General features: G+C 36.4%; 1 protein-coding gene across 1 annotated transcript in view; it reads left to right on the top strand.

Moving 5' to 3' along the window:
- Window positions 1–21,783: 21,783 nt before the first annotated feature.
- Window positions 21,784–22,571, top strand: part of pcdh9 (protocadherin 9) — a 284,972-nt gene continuing 284,184 nt past the window's right edge. The window contains exon 1 of the mRNA XM_016560903.1: window positions 21,784–22,363. The gene's annotated coding sequence lies outside the window, so the exon portion shown is untranslated. The remainder of the gene's footprint in view (window positions 22,364–22,571) is intronic.

Raw genomic sequence — 22,571 nt, 5'->3', positions numbered from 1 at the left:
ATGTAGGTACACAGAGTGTTGGTGGTGGTTGTGTCTAAGTGAGAAAACAATTCATGTAATGTGAAAGATGTAGTCATTGAATGCATTTGTGCCAAAACAATGAGAAATGATCCACAGTTTAGCACACAGTTGTGCTCACTGTGTGAAGTTTTGAAAAAGTGAAATGGGTCCTAGTGATTGTAAAAAATTTTTTTTATTACCAACTACTGTACATAAAAGAGGACACCTTAGGAATAATTGTGTACTGTAATGCAAATATGGGCCTCACAACATGTACTGTCATTTCTAAACAGTAGAGTGTCATTCTTACTTTGTAAAGAAATGTTACAAAAGAAAACACTGTGTAATGCTACCTGTAGTTCTTTTTAAGTCATTGTTTTGAGTGACAAAGTGTGTTTTTTGAGTGACAACCTTTGGTAGCGTTATGGAAGAATGAATTGATTTGAGATATGTTTTGGTAGTTGTAGTGCATTTTAGATGTGAAATTAACAGCTGTGCCAAGCTGAAAGTTGGTTAGGAAAACGGTTTTGAAAAAGTGACTTGCATGTGATTGTAAAAAACTGTAATATTTAGAGTTAGAGGTGAGTTCAAATCACTAACTCAGGGTATGAGCAATAGTAATAGTTATTCTACACTCTTAAAAATAAAGGTTCCATAAGGGTGTTTTTGCAGTGATGCCATAGAAGAACCATTTTTGGTTCCACAAAAGAACCTTTCAGGGAACAGTTCCTAAAATAACCATTTTGAAGAACATTTAAAAAATCTAAAGAACCTTTTTCAACTATAAAGAACCTTTTCTGCATTTGAAAGGTTCCATGGATGTTCAAGGTTCTTCATAGAACCATTGATGCCAATAAAGAACCTTTATTTTTAAGAGTGTAGGCCTAACGAGGACAAATAAAAAGCATCAGGTGAGATTCACCCACATTCACGAGCACAACGGAAAAAGTGGCCTTGGACAGTTAGATCGGGGCAGCCATAATATCATGTAACACACATTTACATTTGTGTCAAACACAGAGGTGTGCGGTTTGCCTTTTGCTTGGCAGTGTGTTTTTGTTCTTCTCGTTACCCCGAGGGGGACAGTTGGCAGGCGGCGTAGAGGACAGGACGAAGTGTTGGGCTGGTAGCCAATGCCACGAATGCCGGCGAGTATGACTGACAATTAAAAAAACACGACTAGACAGGGCAGGCAGCTGTGACTTTAGTGTCGGGAGTGTGTGAGGATTTATAGTGAAGCAAGAGCTTGCTCAAGTCAAAGAAGGATAACAAAACAAACAACAATGAAGTTGATGAATGAATGTGCTTTTTCCATTCTATTACTCAAACATTCAATAAAGTGTCTCAAAATTAAAATTCATCTTTATTTATAATACGCATTCAACCAATACAACATATTATAAAGCCAATAGAGATAGGAAATGAGTGTACTGTATATTCAGTCTGTTTTTTTTAATTTCTTAAACCATGAACGTCTGAAAAAATCTAATCCTTCCAGAACTAATATGTTGCATGCAATGAAATATGCAAAAGCACATTTCAGGAATATTCACTGAAGGAGTGATTATATGGTATTCAATGATTATAGGGAATATTCGAGCCTTAGGGGCCCTTTGGTACTATGAGTTGCTGTGCTCTTGAGGTATGTTTCTTTATTTCTATCAAGAGAGGTTGTAGGCTCAAACCTAACTTGTATATATCACAAACACACGTGGCTACATTTTATTAAGCGGGAAAAAAAAAACGGTCCGTGGATGAATGATTGAAGTGGAGCACGCATCTGAGTGAACTTAAAATTTTAGAGTAAATCACAAGTTTACTCTGGAGGACTGCGATGGAAGATGGAGGCTAAAGCCCCCTTAAATAGGATCTAGAATCATCTGTGATTCAATGTGAATGTTCAGTTTGGAAATAGTATATACTGTAAACAACACTAAAGTGGCCTAAACAGACTTGGAGCAGAAGACAAGATATTGTACTGTTAGTGAATGAAATGTAACATCAAACCATAAAGATTTCCGTTTAATTTACTATATGCTTAATAGTGGTTCTTGTGTATATCCATTTGCGGCTTCTTTGTGAAAATAAGAAGTCTGTAAACAAACCTCGTTGTGGTGTATAAGCTTTTAGAAATTACATGCAGTCCAGCCTCTGGTGTACACTGGATGCCCTCAGTGGAGCACGATAGGTCAGTCACACTTGGTAACTTAAGGTCACTTAACACTATATTCAATGAGCATAATTACCAGCACTGCATCACAATTCTGACAAAGATCGTATAATTTTGACTTTTCATGTGATAATTTATCTTATAATTTTTGTCATAATTTGTCATATTTGAAAATATGCTTAAAGATGAGTCAGGTTTGTGATCATTCAATATTCTTGTGTTTTGAAATGGTTATGTAACTTAGGCGGTCTTAATTTTGTATAATTTGTATTATAGGGTGATGTTTTGTTGTATTTATTGAGGGATATTTTGAAAGTAGCTTGGATTGTAGTTCTATTTGGGGGATTATATTTCTTTTTTTGGGGGGGTATTGTACTTGCTATTATATTGATGTTATTGTTATGTAATGTGTTTTGGTACTCTCTTGCCCAGGGACAGCAGATGAAATTTAGCTCTGTAGATAATTCGGGGGCAGTCTTTGACTGTCCATGGTCTCTGTTAAATAAATAAATAAATTAATTAATTAATTAATTAATACAAATTTAGACTTTCATAATTATGACTTATCTCATCATTTTGACTTTTTTGTCAATTTCTAGTGTCATAATGTTGATTTTTCTATATCATAATTGTATTTTATGTCCTAATTACGACTTTTTGTGTCAAAATTACTTTTTAATTTAACAATTATGGCAGGGTATGTCATAATATAATTTACCAACGCATAATTTTTTTTCTTATGTGGCGTAAATGGACTTCTACAGGATCACACCTGTGTAGAGAACATTCAAACTTCTCATTGCCCATTGTTCACTGTATTTCCTCACATTCTTTCATGAATGTCTATCTCTCTTGCTATATATCCATAATGTCTGTCCCTCTTTCTGTCTCTACACACATAAGCATTCTCACTTTCAGATATGATCATATTCATTCTATGCAATGGTAGAAATGCGTCTCAGCTGATTCTGCTACACCACTTACACTGCAGTATATCATTGGTGTGATTTTAAAAACCAGACACCATGCAAAACACTGCAGCCTACGGCTTAAACTAGGTTCCACACGAGCACCTCCAGTATAGACAGTTTCTCTGATTATCCTAGAAGCGAAAATAACTATACTGTGATATATATACCACTACTGTGAAATAAAATGACTAATATCATGATATAAGTTTTTGGTCATACCCACTCGTACTACATTCTGCAGGCCAGACTTTTCATTTGTAGGGTGTATATATGCGCCTGTGTAAGTATCTGCCCATATATTAGCACAACTCTTCTCATATTGTGGCTGTCTCTCTCCTTCTTTCTCTTTCTCGCCCATCTCTCGTTCATCGTTCTGCTCTACTTGCTTCAGCTCGGTTTGTAATGGAGATTGACTCCAGGTTTACGCCTTGCCGCTGCGGAGAGCATAATAACACTATACCTGATGTTTTTCCTCTTCTCCTCTAAAGATTGCAATTGATTTAAGTGTGATGGGTAATATTGTTCAACATTGTGAAGGGAACACAATGACAGCGGTGATAAAGCATTCTGGACATTTGCTTGACACCCGGGTTATCACGACTTAAACACAATGAGGTGCAATGGAGAACGGTCAGGGTTTGAAAGTGATAAAGAGAGATGAGCCATTGGGAGATATAAAATTAGAGCGATAAGGAGAGAAATACCGAGCTGTCCAACCTTTGTATCACTTGCTGTCCTTGCCGCACACCTGTAGCCATGTGTTCTCTGGGCCTAAGCTGCAAACAGATGGCGGCGTGTTGTCCTTCACCTTCGTTCTGCGTGGAAAAAAGAGAAAACAACAGTTGACATTTTCCAGACACAGCGCAGCTCCTCGCTGATTTGTCACCTGTCTGTATAATAAACTTATATTTGGTGAATGTGACCTGTCATGCACACAACAAACTCAACGCCAATGATTAACTCTGATTCTTTTCATCCTCTATGGGTTTATGGCTGTTTACATAAGACTCGTGGAAAGGCAGACGCCATAAAATTACACCTGCTCTCCTCCTCCATATGTTTATCAGAAAAAGCCTAAATCCAGGTTTAATTATGTTTGCATCAATCAAAACATTTGTGAAGGTAAGATATGGTACACTGCCTACTTAGGTCACAAGGCCGGTCATTGGCATAACACGGGTTACAAGGAAAGAAACTACTGTAATAGAGCTACAGTAATTCTAAAAATTAAAGAGAAATTCTAAATTAAAATACAAACATGCGATGGTGACAGAAAAGTACATACTTTTGAGTATACAGTAAGATAGTTTGGCATAGTGGTATATTTCTACATCATAAAATTGCAATTTGATAACACAAACATGCTCTTGCATTTTATTTAGATCTGCTCATGTAAAAAAAATTTTTAGCATTACATCCAATCACACATGTATCTGTTGAGCTTAAGAATGCAATGGCCAATCAGGGGCCTATATATTAGTCACTGTTAAAGAAGAAATCCGCTCAAAACACTGGAGTTTATTAAGCATGCACTCTGATTGAGTTCTGCACTCTCACATATTTTCTCCTCATAAACAACAAAGTGTAGATACAGTGTAAAAAGAGATTCATTATGCAGTGTAGTCAGCTTCATTGATTATAATGGGAGTTTTTGCGAGATTATAGATGTTGGTGAACTCGCAATGAACTGAAGTCATTGATTGCTTCACTGATGTTGATTAATTAAATGTAAGTATTTTACATAAAAATACAACATTTATAAGATAAATATAAATACAGAGTTCTGGCGTGAAACTCTAGATGGCGCAGTCCGATAGGTCTAACTCAATCTGACCTAATGACATCATTATCACATGGCACAGCTGATTGGTTCTCTCCTGTATCGGTAGCCAATGAGCTCGCTGCTCAACATTCAAATATATGACTAGTGCTTGCCGTAGCAGTTGCAGCTTGCTTCAGAAACCATCCACCTTCCCCAGCTCCACCTGTATAGATCTGCTACGAGGTGATTCATGTATGCTATATGGGGGTTATTTCATGTATGTTATATTTGCAGCAGCAATATTTCTTACATGCTCACAGCAGCATGTTGTGGATGTATTGGCAGTAGCAAGTCTCGGTACTTGCTCTGCCGCAGCAGCGTAGCAGATATATTCCGCCAAGACCAAATACATTAACATTGTCATGTACATTACCATGCCAATCCCTCCGAGAGTTGTCATGACAGAACTACATTTAAAGCTACATTTAATAAGGTAATTATAAAAACTGCCTTGACAAAAGGTAAAAAATTGCCTCTGGAAATCAATTCCAAGGGGTAAATATTGCTCGTTAATGGAAAAGTGAATTTCTGACCCTGATATACTGCAAAAGACAACAAACAAACAAACAAAACAAGACATGACCACATGGGAAGTGAAAGTGCTGCATGGTCTGACACAATGACAGCCAATCAAAACATATTTGATATTTGAATTTAATATACAGATATGCAGAGTGGGATTTTGGGCCAATGAGAGTTCACTATTGCTGGATCACCCAGTGCAACCTGGTTAGGGCACAATATAGTACCAGATATTAATATCAAGGACAAATGCAAATAATAATTAGGACAGAGTCATTTGATTATACTTTTCATAAATCTGTGGAGCTCTTCGAGCAATATAAAATAAGTCAGAGCTTGTAACTGATCTCACACACAGTTGTTTCTATATCGCAGTAGGGACTTTCGACAGCCATTATTGGGCGGTAACCAAACTCCACCCTCACCCCTTTTTTTGCCTTTACGATTATTAAGCCATACGGAGAGCCTCGCAATGTATGTGATTTCAGGTTTCCTTGGCACACATTTGCTGCTGCCACTTTAAAAAACACCACGTCAAAACTATGAGCAGCTGCTTTGTATATTAATATCTTTCATTCTGCAGCTCACCCCCACAGAGGACTCTCACATTTCTACATCAACACTGTGGTTTCACTCACTCTTATCGTCGTTTACTTTACCTCTCGTTAGCAGAAACCCGATCCGCCGGTACAGCACTTTACGCCATCTAGAGAGGAAACGGGAGTTTATATACCTCCAGCAGAAGACATTTTAGAGCACCGACCCTAAATCACTACAATAACACTGTAGCCATGTAACTGTCAAAATAGCCATCAGAGAGCTTGTACCACCTCAGCGGGGATAATTGCACGTGCATGTGTGAGAGAGGATCATTATGTACATTTAGAGCGTGTTGAGGGAGTCTGTCCTGCGTATCTTTCATCTTTTCTTCCCCCACCCCTCGGTTAAGTTCCCATTTTCTCAAATTTACATGTAAGCAGCACTTATTCTCTTGTTAGTGTTTTTTCCCCGGTTTCCGACAAGCTAAACAAACAGAATAAAACATGCGGCTATATCATTGCCTTTCTTCTCTGTCCTACAAATTATTTGCAATTCTGCGACACAAGTTTCACCATACTCAGGAAAAAAGCTTTAAGTGGATAGTCCAAACTTTTAACACGCTCCAGTGTGGAAAAGCTTAATGTAACATTACGGGTGCAATGGCTGACCCGTGACCCTCTTAGATTTAAGCTGTGCTTTAAAAGGGTTACTCCGCTGGACTGGTGCTCGCGCAGGGCTGTTGGCGTCTCGTCGCTTCAGGAACTGGCTCTTTCTCTCTTATATCATCACATCCCGAAGAACTGCAAAATTTAATCAAAAGATTTACAAAGGAAGTTTAAGTGAGTCTGTCAGAGACGGCGAGAGAGAGACGACAGCAAATAGGATCAGGTCATGTCAGAAGCTCTTTTCTCAAAAGGCTAAGAAGTGCCCCATTTATTATTCAGCCTTGTCCTTCATGTTTAATTGTGACCTAAGAAGAATGAAATCGAAAGTTGGCTGCTGTGTTTTGGTTACCATTGACTTCCATTGTATGGACAAAAAAAAACCACTCAAAATATCTCCTTTCATTTTCCACAGAAGAAAGAAAGTCACACAAGTTGACAACATGAGGTAATGACAATTTTGGGTGAACTATATCTTTAAAAACTCTTACACTAGAAGTTATCTAGCACTGTGATGTCAAAGGCAGCATATAAGTTGTATTTTATTTATAGTATTTAAGAAAAAATCAGGAATCGTGAAACATCTGCTATAATATGATTTAATATTAGCAATATTTACATGAAAGACTTATTTTGTGAGAATACAAAACAAATTTTGAATGGCTGTTTAGAACAGAATAGAGTGCAACATTTGGGTTCTGGGAGTAAAAACTCCCAGTTTATTAATTTTCTCCATGTGGAAATACACTGTTAACAATAAATTAAAAACCATTAAAGACAGACGTATTAGTTCTGAGGTTGTTAATTGATGACATGCTTTTTTTCTGTTTGCATTATGTATTAAAATAGTCATGTTTGACAGCTGAATTATCTGTGAAAAACTACATTATAAAATTCACATTACAAAATCAGGGAGTCGTAGCAAGCAAATAGCGGCAAAAAAGCTGATATACACTATCAATATGCATATTTTGCAGTGAAATTTTTTATTTTTTTTTTCTATAGAGATGATACAATTTTATACTGAATAGTTTTATATTTCTCCACAGTTTTCAATTTAAATGTCCTTCACAATGCTTCATGGGAATTGTAGTTCTTTTCGTCACTAAAGACATAAAAATCACAGTCTTGTACTTTGCTTCAATATATATATATTTTTTAATGTTGTGATTAATCTCATAGCAGGTTGGCTTGGTTCATGGCTTATAACACATTAACAAATGGGACAAATGAATGGAAAAATATTTCCTGATCTAATACTGCTGAAAAAGTGGGTGGGCACTAATGCACTCTATAATGCTGTTACGGCAAACTGCTCACTTTATCTTGATGACGGGCAACTTTTTCAGCACCCTTTGATCAAAAATTATGTTTTGATACATTTTTTAGGAAGATTCAGTAGGGCCAATGAGATTTTTGAAAGAAATGTATACTTTTATTCAGTAAGGATGCGTTAAATTAATCAAAAAATGACAGTAAATACTTTTACATTGTTACAAGTAGGCCTATTTGTTTAAAATAAAAGTTCATTAAAGTTTTTTTTATGAACTTTCTGTTCATCAAAGAATGTATTAAGTTGGAAACAAATGTGCTGCTTAATATTAAATGTTTCATGAGCAGCAAATCAGTATATTAGAATGATTTCTGAAGGATCAGGTGACACTGAAGACTGGAGTAATGATGCTGAAAATTCAGTTTTGCATCACAGGAATAAAATACATTTTACAATATACTATATTAATACAGAAAACTGTAATAATACTACACTATATCTTTAGAATAACATGCAGTGATTGTTCACAATAAGGAAGTGAACAGAATTGAGTTTGATTTTGGATTAAATCTTAAAACAGCTTCTTCTCATCCACCCTCATTTTTTTCTCTTCAGAATTTCTCTCCTAATCTCGGTCTCAGGTAATAGCGTCCTCATTCCCCTCCTCTCCTTCTTCCCCTGTCAGTTTCTTCATCATCTCAGTCTTGTTATCAATCTCGCGCCCTTGCTCGGCATCCACACTCCCCTCATCATCTCAGAGAACACAGCAGACATCTTTTTTTGGGCTGTGGCAAAACAAATGAGCCGAGAATGTTTGACCTTTAGCAGTGCACATCCTGAACATGATATGCGAGTGTCAGAGAGAGAGAGAGGCAAGAAATAGAGAGACTGCGGGTGAAACGAGGGAGGTGTTGGAGGAAGAAATTGAGAAAGAGATACAGGGGAGAGAAAGAGAGAAAGTCAAGGGTAGGAAATAAGCAGAGATGGAGAAACAGAGTGAGTAAGAGAGAGAGGATATCTCAAGTCCTTGTTTGTCCGGTGTGCCAAGGATATCTGTATTGATCCAGCAGGGTGTCAATCACAGCACTCAATAGACTATTTATGTACGGAGACCTTTACCTTTGAAATAACAGCGGAGCGAAGACGATGAGGGTGAACAGATAACCCTGCTGCATAAAATAACATCTTTAAAAGTTAGCGCGTGACCTCAGCAGCCTTTCTTACTGCCACCCCAGAGCACATGATGCTGTCCAGGCCTTCAAACACTTGCCCCACATCACAAACCCACAAACGGGCCTTGCAACATCAAACACATCACTATAAAGCTTCTGTGTTAGGGGAAACAAAAACAAAAAAACTTTACTTTTGTTAAAAGTTTACTTTATTAAAAGTACTGTCTGGGCTTGATTTATAAATAAATTACTCATAAAAAAAGAAAAAGAAAAGAAGTCTCTTATGCTCACCAACGCTGTGTTTATTTAATGAAATACAGTAACAAAAAAAAAAAAAACGTAATAAAATATTACAATTTAAAATAACTGTTTTCTATATTAATATTTTAAAATGTAATTTATTCCTGCTATGGCAAAGTTGATTTTTCAGGAGCCTTTACTCCAGTCCAATTAAATTTGATGGTTATCTACTTTATGGAAGCCCATTCCCGCCATGGGATCAAATTAATAATTAAATGAATGAATAAATAAAACTAAAAAAAGGTAATTGCGACTTTTTATTTCACAATTCTGACTTTTTTCTCACAATTGTGAGTTTGTTTCACAATTTTCACTTCTTTTTTGAAAGAAATTAATACTTTTATTCAGTAAGGATGCGTTAAATTAATCAAAAATGACAGTAAATACTTTTACATTTTTACAAGTAAGCCTATTTCACAATTTTCATTTCTTTTCACGTCAAATTCTGAGGAAAAACAGCTTGCAATTCTGACATTTTCATACAATTGCAAGCTTATATCTCACATTTCTGACTATTTTTCAGAACTGTAACACGCAATTTCGAGTATATCTGGCAATTCTGACTTTATAACTTTTTATCACACAATTCTGACTTTTCTTTCTCAAAATTGTGTGATAAAAAGTTTAATCTTTTTTTTTTTTGTATTTTTTTATTCAGTGGCAGAAACAATCTTCCATACTTCTATATAATTCACCCAAAAACTTGCCCTCATGTTGTTTCAAACCCGTATGTCTTTCCTTTCCTTTTTTTTATTATTTAATTTTCTGTGGAATTTAAAAAGACATGTTGAATGTCAGGAACTGGTATTCTCACCATTCAAATTCAGTGCATTTGATTTCTATAAAATGAAGTGAACATTCCTTTATGAAAGGTTTGAAACAAAATGATGGAGAGTAAACAATGACAACATTTCTATCTGGGGTGAACTCTTCTGTTAAACTATTCGAGTTCAAACACTCAAGATGTGTACACACACACACACACACACACAAACATACTGTATACAAATTAACATAATTATTTACCTAAAAGGACTATGGATAATTCTATTTTTTTCTTACAAAACACTGAGTAAAATGAACTCCTTGGCAATTGTAACCATGACAACATCTGAGCACCACCTTGACTGCACAAACGATTGTGCTAAAAGTTATTGCATTTGGGGCCTTTACCACATTTAGGACCAAAAGCTATTACACTCAGGGCCTTTATCACATTTAGCTTGTTCGGTGTTCAAGACATGGTTACGGCCTTGTCTAACACCACGACTTCATGGCTCTCAACCCCTCCACACTGTCTGGCCTTAAATCTACAGCTCTCGCTGAAAGTAAATAGGTCATTCAGATGTTCTGTTGACAAATGCCTTGTTGATAACTCCCATCCAGCTGTGATGCCACCCAGGCCTCTCTTATCTAATGGGACCATCTGTCTTGTGTCGATGATGTCACTTCCTGGAGTCTGGCTGAGGCAGGGGAGAGTTGATAGATAGTTGCCTTAGAGAGAGACAGAACGAGATAGCGAGAGACGGGGAGAGAGATGAGCAGATTATACGTTTCGCACATAAACCTCAAAGCCCACCATATAGAGTCCTGTTTTCGACTGAACATTTGCATGGTTTGAACTGTAAATGTGAAAAATACAGCTGCGTGCTTAACTGGATGTAAACAGTATTAAGTGTTTACCAAGTTAGTTGTGGCCCAAAAGAGTAGTTATTTTATGCTCACCGAGGCTGCATTTATTTGATGAAAAAATACAGTAAAAACAGTAATATTATAATAATATTTCACAATTTAAAACAACTGTTTTATATTTGAATATATTTTAAATAGTAATTTATTTCTGTGATGCAAAGCGGAATTTTCAGCATCCTTACTCCAGTCTTCAGTGTCACATGATCCTTCAGAAATCATTCTAATATGCCGATTTGCTGCTCAAGAAACATTTCTGATAATTATAGTGTTTAAAACAGTTGTGATGCTGATTTTGTAGAAACGGTGATGCATTGTTGTTTCAGAATTCTTTAATTAATAGAAAGTTCAGAAAAGCATTTATTTGAATTATAAATGTCATTATAAATACATTATACATGTCTTTACTGTTACTTTTGATGCCCACCATATAGCGTTCTGTTTCGGCCTAAGCTTTTGCATCTTTTAAACCATAAACGCAAAAAATAAATAAGTATAAACAATCAAACGATCAAATAAATAACAGCTGCAAATTCAACTGGGAAAAAAAATGGGATTACACTTTATTTTAAGGTGTCCTTGTTACAGTGTAATTCTGCATTTAAGTACTGAGTAATATTAATTAACTACATGTACTTACTATATGGTTAGGGTTAGGATTAGGGTTTGGCTTAGGGTTACTTGCATGTAATTATGCATAATTTATTGTTATTATAATAGTAAGAACATGTAACGTGTAACAAACCTTAAAATAAAGTGTCACCAAAGTTTGTTGTTGTGGCCCAACATAGAAATTATTTTATGCTCACCAAGGCTGCATTTAGTTGATCAAAAATATAGTAAAACAGTAATATTATTATAATATTTTGCAATATAAATAACTGTTTTCTATTTTTAATATATTTTAAAATGTATTTTTTTCCTGTGATGCAAAGCTGAATTTTCAGCAGCCATTACTCCAGTCTTCAGTATCACAAAAAAAAGAAGTTTTTTTGTGGAAACCGTAAGATATTTTTGTTTCAAGCTTCTTTAATGAATAGAAGCACCATATAGCACCCTGTTGTAATGGTGCTGTGCTAATCCAAGAAACAGTCTTTAATAATACATCCGCAGAAAACATTCAAGGAATCCAGGTACCACAACACAAAACTTAGCAAACAGTGAAACAATAACCGACAAAGGACTGAACAGAACAGGGAGTATAAATAAGGAGACCAATGAATGAGTGACAGCTGGAAATAATAATAATAAGAAGAAGAAGAAATCATGGAAACAAATCAGGACTGAACAGAAACTAGGTCAACGGAACTAAACAAGACAGGAGAACAGGAACAGAAAGAAACACAACCAAAAGTCCATTACTGTGACACCTGTTTCAGCCTTAACATTTGCATGGTTTAAACTGCAAATGCCCAAAAAAATACAGCTGTGTGCTCGACTGGATGTAAATTGTAAAAAGTATTCAGAAAAAAAGTTTGTTGCGGCCCAACAGAACAATTCTAAGCCATAACCAGTGAGACACAAAGTCTCTTTTCTAAGACCCTAGCTGGAAACTAAAGACAACATGGCAGAGTGAAAGAATTCTCACCACAGTCATTTTTTCTGATATATTCTTACTCCACAGGCACCAGTGGCACAGTGATAAGTGTACCATTCGCTCTTATTTTTCCAAAGGCGAAATGCTCGTCTTGTCACACCACAAATGGTTTGAATTATATTTATCAAGCTCAGCTGTTGACCAAATGACACACCTACAATTTAAGGGTGTTTGAAAGGAATGCAAATGTCTTTTCTCCATCATAGGCATGGATTACAGACACTTTGAGAGCAATAACCGAGGGTCAAAGCGGCACATCTGTACAGCACTTGTCTGAGAGGGTTTCTGTGAATTGGTAAGTACAATTATCCATGCTTTCAGTTTTTTACTTGTACAACTGTGTTCGGGTGCATATACTGTATAGAGGGTGTAAAAATCAGACTGAAAAGCTTTACCTTTTGAGATGAATCAGAATGTCATTTTAGAATGAAATAATTAGACTTGTTGTCACAGAGTGTGTAACATATGCACAAGGAAGCTGTGTCATATGTGCTGCTTGTTGTGAACATTTTAGTAATAAGCATTCATTTTGATGTTGCTGAAAAGAGCAGCACTATTTGTCACCAGCAGATGTTGTGTTTTGAAAATGGTTTCCCAACACTGTGCACTAAAAAAAAAAAAAAGAAGAAATTCTGTAATCATTTACTCAAACCTGACTGACTTTCTTCCAAAGAAAATAAAGCAGATATATTTGGAAGAATGCTGCTAACTAACATTCTTGTTGAGCGAACTATCCCTTTAACTACACTGTAAATAATAATAATAATAATAATAATAAAAAATAAATAAATACATTTATTTAAAAAAAAAAATTTACGGTTAAAAAAATGGTAGCTGTGGTTGCCTGAACTTACAATAAGAAACTATGGAAGCGACATTTTAGGTTTTACAGGCAACTAAAATTTACATTTAAAAAATGTATGTTATTAACCGATATAATTTTAATATACCAACTTATTGAAGTACAAATATCTGTTTTGTACCTTTGCAATACACTGACACCCACCAAAAACAGCTAGTGAGAAAGTCACATAATGAATCAAAACTCATCACAAGGAGCTTTTCCACAAGCTGATGAGGTAAATATTAATATATAAAAGGCGCACAGTGTCATTCACACAAATACTAAACAACATCATGGTGACATGCATGAAACTAAAATAATGCAATAAACATTAATTAACAAAATTAGATGCAAGATAAAAACCCTTATATGCATAAATAATAAAAAAACTAAGAAACAGTTATAAAAAAAAAAACAGCAAATATGAAGTGTCACACAGGAAATTCTGGGAATGTCAGTTTACGTTTTTTTATTTGTATGTTTGTTTTCTCTTCCCACTGTAAATTATTCAATAAATTGTTCTTTTTCAAATTTAACAGTATTTTACTGTAGTGGAGTGCAAGGCACAGCCTAACACTTTTGGACTTTCTCAGTTTGTGTAAATCCACGTGGGGTTCAGAGTATGATTTTTTTTTATCCACACTAATTTCACACTTATCTAGCACACATATGTCGCTTTGTTTCATAATTACAGTGTATACGGTTTTCTTTATTTACCCCAAAAGAATGGCAGTGAAATGTGACAACATGCCCCGTAGGTGGGGTACACTGTAACATCTGATGGGCACAATGTAACATGAACATATGACAGTTTAAAATGTTATCTGATCGAGTGAAAAAATATACAAGATAAACTAAAATATTTTGTAAATTAAATAGAATTGTTATTTTTTTTTCCAAATAATGAATGAACATATTAAAACCATGCTTGGGACGGCCCTAGAATAGCATAGTTTAATAATAGTGGGGGGACATTGTAACGCAGTGTTACAACGTTCCCCATCTATGCAACTGGAATTTAAAACCGGTTAGTGTCTTCTGCTAGTTAGCGAAGTATTAAAAACTAATCTAAACTGATAAATAACAGATTGGAAATTCAAATAATAGCAGATTTGTCTTATTTTAAATGAATACTAAAAACTGAGATTAAAAATTTTACTTTTGGTATGGTAAAATAAATATTCAGCAATATCTTCGAAAGATTTTTACATTTTGGCACACTTTTTTCTCTATATAGTGTTGATATGGCAACCAGTAAATACCGTAATTTGGTTATGCTAGCATGTGTGGAAATATTTAAACCACAACAAACCTTGCGTTAGTTTGTGCTCCACGCTCCCCTAAAATTACAGATGAGATCTATTACAGTTATTCATATAGTACGGAAACTTAATGCTAAGTAATTAACAAGTTTTTACAGTAGTATTTTTACAGTCTTTTACATTGTCTTTTCACAATTTTTTTTACATTGTAGCTTAAAACTAACTGGGTCGATCAGATGTACTAACTATTTTTGCTATACGTTCCCAATAGCTAGACAAATACCAAATCAGCACCAAACCAGCAACAGAAAAGCACTAGGTGGCATTAACCAGCACTAACCAGTACCAGTCCCACATTAAACAAGCACCAGACCAGCACCAACCACAGCCAAAAAAACTATTATCAGTACAAACAGAATTCAATTCTGCTGTAAAGACAACAGTCATTAATCAGCTGAAATCAGTTCATTGTTGATTCAGTTCTGTTCAATAACTGTGTAAAGTTCATCAGTTAATGAGTTTAATTAATCTAATCTATAAAGCAGCTATGGAGAAAACAGTAGTGTCACATCCAGTTCAGTTCAGTTATCATCCAATAGTGTCAGTGCAGTCAAGTCAATAACAGTGCTAAATATTAAGTGACATGCGATCCTCAATCGTTTAGTGTATATAAAAGTTGTGAATTGCAATATCAGCATCAGCCATCACTGGTCTAGCATTTACCAGCATAAACCAGCTTGGACCAGCATGCTGGTGTCAGCTGGTCATTTTAATTGCTGGTGTGAGTCAATTGAGTCTGATTAGTATAAGTTCTCGATGTGAGTATGTTGAACTAAAGGCCTCTGGGCATTGTGATTAAACACGGAGACAGTAGTCCATCAGGCTCACAGGCAGACAGGGGATGCTGAGAGACTGGCGAGTCCAGCGCCTGCCGTTAATTCATTCCCCGTGAATGTGTCTATACACACACACACACACACACACACACACACACACTCGTGCAGATCTCGTATGACTCACTCTGGGCTAATCAGAGTTTTATCTCTCTCTCCCACTGCCAGCTGCTCCAATCTGCTCTGCAGCCTGCCGATTATAAAATTGTAAAAATGTGAAACATATACACTCACATTAACAAATGTCACGAGGAGCTCAAAAAGGAGAAAAAATAAAAAAATAAATAAAGCACGTTTCCCCGAAGTCGGGGGGGGAAGCCATTGTCTGCTGACATTTCCTTCTCAGGAAGCAAATTGAAATGGAAGAATTTTAATTTTGTGTGATTTCAATAAGCGTGCATCAGAATTGTAATTAATACACACTGCTGTGCGGCGCTGACACTGGCTTAGCAAGCAGGGGATGAAACTCCATTTGGAAGTGTAAAGATTATTGTTATGAGAGCCCAAGACTTTTATTTCCATCTCCTCTCCTTCCTTCTCTCCATTTCTCCTCCTCATTTCCTGTTATTCATAGACACTTTAGATCTCTGCAGACGACTCGTGACCCACATACACAGGACTTCACTTTGAATCAGAGAAACAAAAGAGCATAAATGCTACATGCAGTTATTAGTAGGGAAATGTCCACGTATACTGTACGTGAGAAAGACAAAGCAATGCCACTGCAAAAGCTGAAAGTATTGCTGAGATTCCGTGGCCCCAAAAACCATTTGGACACTGAAGCCACATTTGAGGAATTATGAACGTCATTGCTTTTGTTACAAAATACTAAACTGGTATTTAAAAAAAAAAAAAAAAGCTTATTAGGTTTGCAATTCTAAAACATAGATATGTTATTCAAAAATGAAGACAAAAAATATTGTGAAACTTGTCAAATGTTAATTGAGCGTGTCATAGTTAATGTGACACGAGTGAACTTGAGGAAAAATGACTTTATACAGAAAATAAAAATCACCTTGACACCAGCTGGTTAAACGTGATTGTAAAAAGTGGTTTAGAAAAGTAAAGTTAGTTCTGAGAAAAGTCAGCACTTGCTTGCAAATGCCACTTGGTTTGATAGTTGTTGTTTTTTTTTCTAATGCAATGACATTCAGAAATTTTAAGCATGGCTCAAGTTTGGGGCTGCTGCATAACAAACACACACACAAAATAAAGAAAAAAGTATGGAAGTTCTTAAACTTCACCGCTCTCACTAAGTCCCGTGGGCATGATTTTGTCAACTTCTCACTTTCTGGAAAACACATAAGGACACGCCAGACGCCAACTTGTGACATCACATTTTTGCTGATGTGTTCCAGTAATATATAGTTCAAATAACCTCCCTTAGATTAAATTGTGCTCACTGCAGAATAGCTGCAAAAGAAATAGTTCACAAAATAAATAAATAAATAAATAAACACTACACTCTCAGGAAAAAATAAATACATAAATAAATAAAAATAACGTACTAAAGCTGTCTCTGGGACTACCCTTTTAAAACGTGGTAATATGTACACATATGTACTAATATGTATCATTTTTAGGCAATAATAGGTAAATGCACGCTTTAGCGGTAAGTAAGGTACAAAGGTGTACCTTCTAAAAGTGTGCCACCTCACTGTTTTGTTGAGTGTGTACATGCTGTTATTTTTCCATTGAAACACAAAAAGAGAAAAAAATATTCAAAATGACAAAAGTTCATAGTGACCACAGCTGTCAAACAAACAAAACAAAACATAAAAGTATTGTAAAATAAGTCCATATAATCCATGCACTACATTCTAAATGTTCTAAAGTCATACACATAAGATTGTGTTAAGAACAGATCTAAATTTAAGTCATAATCCACAAAATATCCCATTCCAGTTTGCAACAGATACAAACATTTTATTTATTTATTTTTCTTCTTTAATTTTTAAGTAGTAGTGCGTTTGAGATTGATATATATATATATATATATATATATATATATACTATACTGTATATATGTGTGTGCGTGTGACAAGGAAAATGTTTGAGATTTGAGAGTTGCAGTGGAGAAGATCTTCAATATAATATATAATAATATAATAATTTTTACATATACATAAAGCTAACAAATGGCTTTTGGAGTTAATTGGACTACTTTTATGTTGATTTTTGCCATGGGCACTACTGAACCTTTCAACTGAACCCATCAAAATATCTTCTTGTATGCTACTGTACATGGAAGAAAGTAAAGCATACAGATTGTTGATAAATGACATGACGGTGAGTAAATGAGAATTTTCATTTGGTGAACTATCCCTTTAACAGTTTTATCATTAAAACTTCACAGCTCTCATTAAGTCCCACAGACATGATTTTGTTAACTTCTCACTTTCTAGAAAACACAAGGAAACGACACACACCAGCCCCATTGTCGCAACACTAATGCCTTCCTGTAATGCTGTTTTCAAGAATGTAATCCCATATTTACGATTGGAGGAATCAAATGTAATCATTTTTTAAAAATGACCAAAAAACCCTTATCAGCTGAGCACCGATCTGAATATTGGAGAAGACGCGTCCTTCTCAACGGCTACTGGGGTTAAGGCTCTCGCCAGATCTGACTTCCTTTAGATTCCATCACGCTCGGTTCAGTGAAATTTGGACGCCATCATTGTGTTTTGGATGCTGCTTTGTTGTCCCAGTAACCTTGTATCTGAGTTGTAATGAGACTGTGATGTAAACTCATCTCTTGGCAGTGCCACATGGGCCATTGGTGAACATTTATCACTCTCTGGCCTGCTCTGTCCAATCCTGCATCGGCCCAGATTGTGCCTAAAGATAGCAGGAGTGTCCGGAACCCCAGAGATCGGCTCTCTCTCGCCCTATCTCTCCTCTTCACACACTCCCACAGACAGACACGGAGTGAGAGGTAGATAGGCCAGGCTGGCAGCCAGTATGTGGTGGAAGAGAACAGTCCAGAGAGCTGGACCGAACCATCATCTGGCCAGAGCCAAGCAGCCACAGCTACAGTCATCAGTGCACATGTGCATGTGCGAATGTATATTTATGCATGTGCGAGACACGTTTTCTCAAATGCCTCCATATCCACGCTCTCTCGGAATGGCAGACGTGGCACCAAAATTAGCCGCCAACTGTAACACACGAGAACAAGATGAAACTCAAAGAAGATTTGCTTGCGAAATCACCCAGTTGCTTTTAAGTGCCGCTTAGATGTTTTACAGTTTATTGCAGTTAGGAGAGCTGCACTTCTATTTTGGTTATCTTTTTACAGTTCTGACTTTCAGTGACTGAAGCTTTCCTGTAAATGTACTTGGTTCGCAGAGCTTTGCTGCTTTGGGTCTTTTTGCAGAGTTCACAGAAAGCCTGCATTTAAATTCACCAGGTCTTGCGAATGGAATCACGAGATGTTTGAAGTGAAAAACCCTTAAATGTTGAGAACTGAGAGCACACTCCATTCAATTTATGTTGAATGTAAATTTCATTAGTAGACATTTGCACTTGTTTCTTTGGCAGATATATGTTTACTGGATTGAAGCAAAATTTAGAGAAGTGTATAACAGTTATGGGTCCAACATTGACACGTAATTGTCTGTAAGAAAAGTATTTTCATTTAAGATGGAGGTACTGTGAAAGTTCAGGTCTATCTGGCATCTAGAGTCAACAAGGTGTTTTTATATTAGTTCTTGTGATACAAAAGCAATGTGGTCCTTTTTCGTTTGGTCTCTAAAGAACACTTGAACTAAATGCATTGAATCATAAAGCTTCTGGGAAAAAGAAAGCTCAATCTCTTTAAGGAAGTGACTCACCTGTTCACAAAGGAAGTGCTCAAATATGTCAATATCTTTCAATATGTGGCTTTCTCGGTTGACCTTATGGCTTATCTGTAATCATTGAGGATTTCATGAAAGAATTACACTTTTAACAATGGATTGAATTCAGGACATGAGTTTATCTGTGGCTAAACTGGCTCGATAGAGGCAGGATGCTTTATCAATACATTTTATGTTTTGTCTTTCATAATTCATGGTCTCGCTGCTATAATAGAATTCCATCAATATGCAATTGAAAGGTTGTCAGGTCTGCGGTAATCCTTTACATAACCTATCAACAGTCCAGCATCATAGACATGAGCTTGTGTGCATTATTCATACAAGACAAAAAAGCAATGCAGAAAATAAAAAGGAAAATGTCGATTTGAAAATCAAAGCTCAGCTCTTACGGGACTCATAATTTATTGCAGTGGAAAAGCAAAACTTAATAGCTAATCTAATATCCATGGAAATCACCCCTCATACTCTCTGGCCTGACTGTGTTGCGTCACTGAATCTGAAAAGTCAACACAACCTGCATACACTGAATTAGTTTAATACAATATCAAGAAAATGAACAAGCCAGAGTTAGCCATTGAAGGATTGGAGTTTGTTTATATGAGAGTGTCAGCTTGAAGTTAATTTTGAATTGTTCATAGTATCATACATATTTCTAAAGCTTCATAAAACAAGAAGGAATGTTTTACCACAATATATAATTGTTATATTGTGATAAAATAAACTAATACAGTTTTTTAAAACCATTCTTATTAGTAAAAATATTCAATATATTTGATGGGAAAATGCTAATGTAGGCATACTATACAGTATGATGTACATATGTTTACTAACTGCCGTTATTCTTGAGTCACAGTTCTTGAGTTTGAGGAATGTTGAGGGATGATAGATTGGCCCAGGTTGTCAGCCAGCCAAAAATACCTTCTTTACTCCTGTATCTCCCTTTTTTCCTTTTAATCTTTCCATCCCTTGATATGTCAGTGGAAGAAAAAGCTGATAATAATTTCCAAGAACCTGACTGGCTCTTCAGTCCCTCCCTCTTTGACCTAACAAAGCTTTTGCTCTCTCTCTCTCTCTCTCTCTCTCACACACACACACACCTGGAACCTCGACAGGAGTGTCGTCCCACTTTAGCTCAGTGTATGAGATGAGAGGTAAGCGCATTCGTCTCGTGTTCGCCTCTAGATGGTGCTGTTCACCGCAACTCAACTAAGCACGCGCCGCTTTCCTGATGGTGTCCATCTCTCTTCAGACATCCAGTCTAATAAACCTTGAATAAAATAGATCAGAAGATGTTAGGTCGGGGCATATAGTTTTTATTAAACATATTTAAACCTTATTACCATTTCTAACAGAAAAAAAAAATTGCTATGCTGCTGAATTTCACAATTGAATACCTTTTAATCGAGACGTATCTTCATATACTTTATAAACAGAATTTTGCTGTCAAGATCACATAGTCACTCAGTGACAGAGCATTAGCTATGGGAAGCATTTTGGTGATTATATTTTACCGTTTCAAACAGTTTGTGCCAACGTATGTTTACTGTTTGTTAATATACCAACCTATTCGAGCCTATACAATCTGTTTAATGCTGTAAAATGTAACGTTACTGATGACACAAGTGGTACAATGAACTGCCACATGATGGTTTAAAGTTCATTAAAACTAACTTTGTTGATACAATTCAAATATGTTTCCGTATTAACGATCAGGCTATACACGATTAAACGGTGAAGCTAACATTCCTACCTACTTAATACCTGACACAAGCATAGCTTTAAGTATACACTTCTCATTTGCATCAGTCCAGCAGACTTTATCTGTTTTGAAACGCTTATTGGATGCCGCACTCTCTAATACTCCAAATAACTGTCGGTCACAAGTGACAACACATTTTCGGTTTGTGTTTGGGTTATTTGACACCAAAATGCTGTAAACAAATACATGAAATGATCTTATGCGCTAATGAGGTGAAATGGAACCGTACATCGAACCTCCTCAACCCGCAGCCCGCAGAGTCTTTCTGAGGCATTTCGCTCCGTCTCAGCAGCGCGCGTGAGTGACGTTAATTCTAACCAATCACATTATTCCCCCTCCCCTCACTGCGACGTTAATGAAGAGACGGACCAATCAGCAGCCGAGGGGGCGTTCCCCTGTGGGCATACTCAGAGTTAGTGTGAGAAATTCAGTCTCGGGAAGAGGAGAGAACGAAGATAAGCATCCCAACACATCCCACCGTTTGGACTTTTTCTCATTCAGGTGTGCGCGGCGAATCACGCACAAGACACCGGGACAGAAGCCGTGGATTTTCTTTCTGAATGAGGACTGAGAGGGGAATGATCCGATCGCATTTGAACTTTACTCTTTTTCGCTGATGGGATAGTTTATGTTGATATTTGAGCAGAACAGGTGCGATTCATAAGGGCTTCTCCGGTAATGCGGAATGACCGTTAACGCGCGCGTGGATCACCTGATTCATCACCGACCACCGCATTCCGCGCGTCCCCGACCGCACGCTGATCTGCGGGGGAAAGTTCATAAAGATTGTCTGATTGATTGCTGTTAAATCAACATTTCCCCCCAAAACCAGCTGTGCTTTGAATTGGATTTTTTTTCCACGACTAAAATACTAAAGTATTCACTGACCTAGTCCTCAAAGCAGTGATCAATACGGATATCCTAATATTATACTTAAGTCAGATAATTTTTCTGACTGGTCGAACGGATTTGTCACTATGTGCGCGAATTGGTAACCTCCGTATGAGCGAGCTCACAGAGAACCGAGGTAAGAACGCATGCATACACCCAAACGGGTTTGCATGCAGCATTTATGTACTGTCTTGTTTAAAACACTGTCACGTCTCGTGCATATGCTATTTAATCGCAATAAAATAGTAATGACATTAAATCCCAAATGCATGGTGTGTAACTTTGAAGGAGATGACATTAGAGACATTTTATGTGAAATGTCTTGTAAGATGATGCTGAGTGCT

The sequence above is a fragment of the Sinocyclocheilus rhinocerous genome, unplaced genomic scaffold (genome assembly GCF_001515625.1).
Source record: "Sinocyclocheilus rhinocerous isolate Xijiao unplaced genomic scaffold, SAMN03320098_v1.1 scaffold588, whole genome shotgun sequence".
Classification (NCBI taxonomy): Eukaryota; Metazoa; Chordata; class Actinopteri; order Cypriniformes; family Cyprinidae; genus Sinocyclocheilus; species Sinocyclocheilus rhinocerous.
The sequence above is the reverse complement of the archived record's forward strand: the minus strand, read 5'-3'. Positions and strand labels throughout refer to the sequence as shown.